Source organism: Carlito syrichta, unplaced genomic scaffold (assembly GCF_000164805.1).
Source record: "Carlito syrichta isolate Samal-C Ts95f unplaced genomic scaffold, Tarsius_syrichta-2.0.1 Scaffold312719, whole genome shotgun sequence".
NCBI lineage: Eukaryota > Metazoa > Chordata > Mammalia > Primates > Tarsiidae > Carlito > Carlito syrichta.
The window spans coordinates 839,631-848,208 of NW_007256815.1; positions in this window are offsets into that span (position 1 = coordinate 839,631).

Consider the following 8,578-nt stretch of genomic DNA (forward strand, 5'->3'; position numbering starts at 1 on the left):
GTGGGCTCAGGAAATTCTCTCACCTCAGTCTCCCAAAGTTCTGGGATTATAGGCGTGAGCCACCATGCCCGACTGCTCATTTTTTAATGGGGTTATTCTTTTTTCTTGTCAATTCATTTAAGTTTCTTATAGATTCTAGATATTAGCCCTTTGTTGGATGCATAGTTGCAAATATAGTCTCCCATTCTGTAGGTTGTCTATTTACTCTGTTGATAGTTTCTTTTGCTGCGAAGAAGTTCTTTAGTTTAATTAGGTCCCACTTGGACAATTTTTTTTTTTTGAGTCGGAGTCTCACTCTGTCACCCAGGCTGGAGGGCAGTGGCACGCTCCTGGCCACTGCAGCCACGACCTGCTGAACTCCAGGGATCCTTCCACCTCAGCCTTCCAAGTAACCGGAACTACAGGTGAGGTGCGCACTACTACGCCCGGCTAGTTTTTGATTTATTGTAGAGATAAGGTCTCGCCAAGTTGCCTGGGCGGGTCTCGAGCCCACGGGCTTAGGCAATCCACTCGCCTCGGTCTCCCAAAGTGCTGGGATTGCAGGCTGAGCCACCGAGCCCGACCGACAATTTTTTTATTTTGCTGCATTTGCATCTGAGAACTTAGTCATAAATTTGTTGCCTAGGCCAATGTCCTGAAGAATGTTTCCTAGGTTTTCTTCTAGAATTTTTATAGTTTGAGGTCTTACATTTAAGTCTTTAACCCATTGTGAGTTAATTTCTGTAGGTGCTGAGAGGTAGAGACTCAGTTTTAATCTTCTGTGTATGGTTGACCAGTTTTCCCAGCAACATTTATTGAATAGGGTGTCCTTTCCCCAGTTTATTTTTGTCAGCTTTTCAAAGATCAGATGGTTGTAGGTGAGCAGCTTTATTTCTGGGTTCTTTATTCTGTTCCATTTGTCTATGTGTCTATTTTTGTACCAGTACCATGCTGTTTTGGTTACTGTAGCCTTGTAGCAAAGTTTGAAGTCAGGCAATGTGATGCCTCTGATTTTGTTCATTTTGCTTAGGATTGCTTGGTTGTTTGGGCTCTTTTTTTACTTCCATATGAATTTAAGAATTGTTTTTTCTAATTTTGTGAAAAATGATGCTGGTAGTTTGAAAGGGATTGTATTTAATCTGTAGATTGCTTTGGGAAGTATGGACAATTTAATGATACTGACTCTTCCAATTCATGAGCATGGGATGTTTTTCCAATTGTTCGTGTCATCTTTGATTTCTTTCAGCTGTGTTTTGTAGTTGCTCATTGTAGATATCTTTCACTTCCTTGTTTAAATGTATTTTTGTGTTGGGCATGGTGGCTTACACCTGTAATCCCAGCACTTTGGGAGGCAGATGTGAGAGGACTGCCTGAGCTCAAGAGTTTGAGACCAGCCTAAGCAACGTGGCGAGACCTTGTCTCTACAATAAATTTTTTTTTTTTTTTTTTGTTTGATTTGGAGTCTCACTCTGTCGCCCAGACTGGAGTGCAGTGGCCGCTCCCGGCCACCGCAGCCTCGACCTGCTGGGCTCCGGCGATCCTTCCGCCTCAGCCTTCCAAGTAGCCGGAATTACAGGCATGCGCTACCACGCCCGGCTGATTTTTTGATTTATTGTAGAGATGAGGTCTCGCTGCCCAGGCGGGTCTCGAACTCACGGGCTCAGGCAATCCACTCACCTCAGCCTCCCAATGGCGCGGGATTACAGGCTGAGCCACCAAGCCCACTGGTTGAGGGTTTTTAATCATGAAAGGATGCTGAATTTTTTCAAATGATTTTTGTGTATCTATTAAGATATCCATGTGGTTCTTGCCTTTAATTTCTGTTTATGTGGTGGATCACATTTATTGATTTGCCTATGTTGAACATACCTTGTGTCCCAGGAATGAAGCCCACCTAATCATAGTGAATGATCTTTTTGATGTGCTGTTGGGTGTGGTTTGCTGGTATTTTGTTGAAGATTTTTGCCTCTATGTTCATCAGGGATATCAGTCTGAGTTTTCTTTCTTTGTTGTGTTTTTGCCAGATTTTGGTATCAGCGTCATATTGGCTTTGTAGAATGAGTTAGGGAGAAGTCCCTCCTCCTCGAGTTTCTGGAAATTTTTTCAATAGGATTGGTACCTGCTGTTCCTTGTATGTCTGGTAAAATTCAGTTGTGAATCCATCTAGTCCAGTACTTTTTTGTTGGTAGATTTTTTTATTATTCATTCAATTTTGTGACTTGTTACTGATCTGTTTAGGGTTTCAACATTTTCCTGTTTCAATCTTAGGAGGTTATGTGTTTCCAGGAATCTATCCATTTCCTCGAGATTTTCTAGTTACACACAAGTAGATGCTTACAGTGATCTCTGAGAATATTTTGTATTTTTTTTTTTTTTTTTGAGCCAGAGTCTCAGTCTGTCACCCAGGCTGGAGCACTGTGGTGTTTTCATGGCCACCGCAGCCTTGACCTGCTGGGCTCAGGTGATCCTTCTACTTCAGCCTTCCAAGTAGCTGAAACTACAGATGTGCACCACAATGCCCAGCTAATTTTTTTATTTATTGGAGAGACGAGGTCTCACCATGTTACCCAGCTGGTCTTGAACCCCTGGCTTCAGGCAATCCTCTCGCCACCGCCTCCCAAAGTGTTGGATTACAGATGTGAGCTACTGTGCCCAGCTTGAATCTTTTGTATTTCTGTTGGATCCGTTGTAATATTGCCTTTTTCATTTCTGATTGTACTTGTTTGGATTTTCTCCTTTTTTTGTTAATTTGGTCAGAGATCTATCAATCTTGTTTACCCTTTCAAAGAACCAGCTTTTTTTTTGTTGTTGATCTTTGATTTTTTTTTTTTTTTGAGTCAAGTCTGTGGTGGCCATGAGTATGCCACTGTACTCCAGCTGGGTGACAGTGAGACTCTGACTCAAAAAGCAAATGTGCAGATGAGAAGAATGCATAGTCTGTGGTTGCTGGGTAAAGTATTCTGTAGATGCCTATTAAGTCCAATTGCTCAGATGACAAATTTAAGTCCAGAATTTTTTGGCACAATCGTGGCTCACCACAGTCTCAACATCTTGGGCTCAGGCAATCCTTCCACCTTCAGTCTCCCAAGTAGCTGAGACTACAGGCACATGCCACCACACCTGGCTAATTTTTGATTTTTTTTTTTTTGTAGAAACAAAGTCTCACTATGTTTCCTAGACTGGTCTTGAACTCCTGGGCTCAAGCAATCCTCCTGCTTTAGCCTCCCAAAGTGCTAGGATTAAAGGTATGAGCCATCATGCCTGGCCTAGTTTTGTAGATTCTTTGTATGATTTTTTTTTTTTTTTGGTTGTTTTAATTTCATTTAGCTTTGTTCTGGTTTTGGTTATCTCTTTTCTTCTGCTAGCTTTGAGTTTAGTTTGTTCTCATTTTTCTAGTTCTCCTAGATGAGATGTTAGGTTGTTCACTTGAGCTCTTTCTATTTTCTTGATGGGAATATATAGTGCTATAAACTTTACTCTTAGCACTGAATTTGTGGCATACCAGAGGTTTGGTGTTTCAAAGAATTTTAAAATTTCTGTCTTGATTTCATTATTTACCCCCAAATCATTCCGGAACAAGTTGTTTAATTTCTGTGTATTTGTGTGGTTTTGAGGGTCTTCTTGGTATTGATTTCTATTTTTATTTCACTGTGGTCATAGAAGATACTTGGTATGATTTTTTTTTTTTTAAAGTCTGAGTCTCACTCTGTCACCCAGGCTGGAGTGCAGTTGCATGCTCACAGCCACCACAGCTTCAACCTGCTGGGTTCAGGAGATCCTTCTACCTCAACCTTCCAAATAAGTGAAACTACAGGAGTGTGCCACCATGCCTAGCTAATTTTTAAAATTTTATTGTGGAGACGAGGTCTCTCCTAGATGCCCAGGCTGGTCTCAAACCCCTGGACTCAGGTAGCCCTCTTGCCTCTCTCTCCCAGAGTGCTGGAATTATAGGTGTGAGCCACTCTGTCTGGCCTGGTATGATTTTAGTTTTTTGGAATTTATTAACACTTGCTTTATAATTGAGCATGTGGTTGATCTTAGACTATGTCCTATGTGCAGATGGAAAGAATGTATATTCTGTAACCAAAGTATTCTATAGATGCCTAGTAAGTCCAATTAGTCAGCTGACAAACTTAAGTCCAGAGTTTTTGTTAATTTTCTGCTTCAATGATCTGTCTAAAGCTGTTAGTGGAGTACTGAAGTCCCCCACACTATTGTGTGGCAGTCTAAGTTTTTTCTTAGGTCCAGTAATTGTCATATAAATGTAGGTGCTCCAATGTTGGGTGCATAGATATTTAACATAGTTAAGACTTCTTGTTAGGTTGAACCCTTTATCATTTTACTGTTGTTGTTTGAAGTCTGTTTTGTCTGATATAAGAAAAACTACCCTTGCTTTTTCTTTGTTTTCCATTTGCATGGCAGATCTTTTTCTATCCCTTTATCTTGAGTCTATGGGTGTCATTAGAACTGAGGTGATAGCTGGGCCTAGTGGTGCGTGCCTGTAATTCCAGCTTTTTGGAAGGCTGAAACAGAAGTATCACCTGAGCCCAGCAGGTCGAGGCTACGGTGGCTGTGCGCATGCAATTGCCCTCCAGCCTGGACGACACAGCGAGATTCCGACTCAAAAAAAAAAAAAAAAAAAGAAGAAGAAGAATAACTGAGGTGGATATCCTGAACAGCATAAGGATGGGTCTTTTTTTTTTAATCCAGTTTTTCCGCTCTGTGTGTTTTAAGTGGAAGCATTTAGGCCATTGACATTCAAGGTTACTACTGATAGGTTAAAGCTGAATCTTCTGATTTGTAAACATGATATATCTATTTATTTAGATCTTTAAAAAATATCCTCAGCAATGTTTTATAGTTTTCAATATGCAGGCATTGCATATGTGTTTTTAAACTTCTCCCTGTGCATAAAACAGTTAACACAGCAGGCCTGACATTGCTATTCTTAGAAAGGTCTTCTTGTAAGGTTGGCCCTTGGCTGTCATCTGGGAACAGAATTTCTGGGAAATGCAGAAGAGTTCCCACCATTCCCAGAACTGATAAGAGTGATTCACTATATCTAAACTGTTTTTTTTTTTTAAATTGTTTGTTAAACCAACATAGTTTCTACCAAGTTTCTGATTTCCTTCTGAGAGTCTGAAGTTTTGGCACATGCTAGGCAGAGGATGTTTACATAGCCAACCTCTATTAAAAACCTTTGGCAGCCAGGTGTGGTGTCTCACGGCTGTAATCCCAGCACTTTGGGAGGCCGAGGCAGGAGGATTGCCTGAGCCCACAGGTTTGAGATCAGCCTGAGCAACTTGGCAAACCCTCGTCTCAACAACAATAAATAAATAAATAAATTAGCTGAGTGAGGTGGTTCGTACCTGAAGTTTCAGCTACTTGGAAGTCTGAAGTGGAAGGATCGCGTGAGACCAGCAGGTGGAGGCTATAGTGGCCGTGAGCAGCATGCCACTGCACTCCAACCTGGGTGACAAAGTAAGACTCTGACTAAATAAATAAATAAATAAATAACCCTTTGGCAGCCTGGCGCAGTGGCTCATGCTTGTAATCCCAGCACTCTGGGAGGCGGCGGCAAGAGGATTGCCTGAGCCCAGGGGTTCGAGATCAGCCTGGGCAACTTGGAGAGAGCTCGTCTCAACAATAAATCAAAAAATTAGCTGGGCGTGGTGGCACTCTCCTGTAATTCCAGCTACTTGGAAGGCTGAGGTGGAAGGATTGTGGTGACAGTGAGACTCCGACTCAAACAAACAAACAAAAACCTTTGGCACTGGGTCTCTAATAAGCCACCTTGGTAAACAACATTTCACACATATTGTCACAATTCATTGCTCAAGAAATTAAGTGCATCCTGGGAGAAGACTCGGAATTTTGCACCTGATTTTCTTCAACTTTGCCCCATGAATCGTCTCTTTTATAAATTTTTGCTTTATATCCTTTCTCTGTAATAAGAGAGAGTTATGAGTATAATTGTATACTGAGTCCTGAGCCCTCCTTGTGAATCTTCAAGTCTGGTGGTGATCTTAAAGACCTACCACAATCGATAAGCATTTTATTTTAAATTTGAATTTATAATTGTTTGGAGGTAGTATACGTATAGAAATCTGATTTTCTTCTGTTGTTGACCTTGTATTCCATGACCTTATCAAACTCATTTGTTAGTAATAGATTTTAAAAAATAGATTTCTTAAGGCCAGAGCTGTGGTTCATGTCTGTAATCCCAGCACTTTGGGAGGCTGAGGTGGGAGGATTGCTTGCACCCAGGAGTTTGGGACCAGCCTGGGCAACATAGCAAGACCTCATCGCACAAAAAATTATAAAAATTAGCTGGGTCTAGTTGTACATGCCTATAGTCTCAGATACTTGGGAGGCTGAAGCAGGAGGATCACTTGAGCCTAGGAGTTTGAGGCTACAGTGAGCTGTGACCATGCCACTGCATTCCAGTCTGGGTCTCAGAGTGAAACTCTGTTCAGAAAGAATAATAGACTTTTTTAGGGTTTTCTATGTATGTAATTATGTTGCTGTATTGATTAGGGCCTCAATACAATGTTGAATAGAATTGGTGGTGATGGACATCCTTGCCCTTTTTCTTTCTTTCTTTTTTTCTTTCTTTCTCTCTTTCTTTCTTTCTTTCTTTCTTTCTTTCTTTCTTTCTTTCTTTCTTTCTTCTCTCTGTCTCTCTCTCTCTCTCTCTCTCTCTCTCCCTCTCTCTCTCTCTCTTTCTCTCTTTCTCTCTCTCCAGTATGAGGAATTTCCCTTCTTTTTTTTTTGTAGAGATTGGGTTTCACTATGTCACCCAGGCTGGTCTTGTACTCCTGACCTCAAGTGAGCCTCCCTTCTTGGCCTCCCAAAGTGCTGGGATTACAGGTGTTAGCCACTGTGACTGGGCCCCCTAAATTCTTGTTCTTGATCTTAGGTGAAAAGCACTGTCTTTCACTATTAACTGATATTAGCTGTAGGTTTTTCACAGATGGCCTTAGCAAGTGAGGAACTTCCTCTTATTGTTAGTTTGCTGAGAGTTTTTTAAAAAGTAATAAATGGGTATTTAGTGTTTTTGTTTTGTTTTGTTTGAATTGGAGTCTCACTCTGTCACCTAGGCTGGAGTGTAGTGGCCACTGCAACCTCAACCTGCTGGGTTCAGGCGAGCCTTCCACTTCAGCCTTCCAAGTAGCGGGAACGGCAGACATGCACCACCATGCCCAACTAATTTTTTGATTTATTATAGAGATGAGGTCTTGCCATGTTGTCCAGGTTGCTCTTGAACCCATGGAATTAGGCTATCCTCTCACCTCTGCCTGCCAAAGTGCTGGGATTACAGGTGAGAGCCACTGCACCTGACTGGGTATTTTGTTTTTCAAATGCTTTTATGCACCTCTTGAGACTGGTTTTTCCTTTTTTATTCTTTTAATATGATGAATTACATTGATTTATTGTTGAGAGGAGTTGTGGACTGAATTGTGTCCTCCTAAAATTCACATGTTGAAGCCCTAACCCCCACTGTGACTGTATTTGGAAATAGGGTATTTAGGGAAGTAGTTAAGGTTAAATGACATCATAAGGGTGGAACCCTAATCCAACAGAATGAGTGTCCTTATAAAGAAGAGGAAGAGACACCAGAGCTCTCTCCCTCTTCATGTGCCCACAGAAAATGAGTCATGTGAAAACACAGCGAGAAGGTGGTCATCTACAAGCCAGAAAGAGGCCACACTAGAAACCAATCTCAATGACACCTTGATCTTGGACTTCTAGCCCTCAGAACTGTGAAAAAATAAATTTCTGTTGTTTAAGCCACTCAGTCTATGGTATTTTGTTATGGCAGCCCTAGCAGATTAATACAAATGGTAAACCAGTTTTGTGTTAATGGGCTAAACTCCATTTGGTTATAGTGTGTTATCCTTTTTTGAAAGATTTCTATTCAATATGCTAATATTGTGTAGAATTCTTACATATATGTTCATGCGGGATACTGGTCTCTTATTTCTTTTAATGTTGTTGTCTCATTTTGGTATTCAGGAAATGCTGGCTTCACAAAACAAGCTGGAAAGTATTCCCTCAGTTTTTATTTTCTGAAAGATTGGTATTATTTCTTTCTTAAATATGTGATAGAATTCACTAGTGAAGCCATCTGGGTCTGGAGCTTTGTGTATAGAAAAGTTTTAAATTATGAGTTTAGTTTAAAAGATATAGGTCTATTCGGACTTCATTATTTCTTCTTGAGTCCCTTTTGATAACTTATGTTTTTCAAATAATTTATCCATTTCCTCTAAGTTGTCCAATTTACTGGCACAAAATTGTTTGCAATAGTCACATATTATTCTTTTAATGTTTGTGAATCTGTAGTGATGTCTCCTCCTTTATTCCTGATATTGATAAATGTGGTTTTCTCTCTCTTTTTTTACTGATAAACTTAGCTAAAAGTTTATCAATTATACTGAAATTTCAAAGAACTAGTTTGTAGACATCAATTTTTTTCTTTTGTCTTTCTCAGTGGCCTTCAATATTTTTCCTTTTTTTTTTTGAGTTGGAGTCTCACTCTGTCACCCAGACTGGAGTGCAATGGCTGCTCCCGGCCACCGCAGCCTCGACCTGCCGGGCT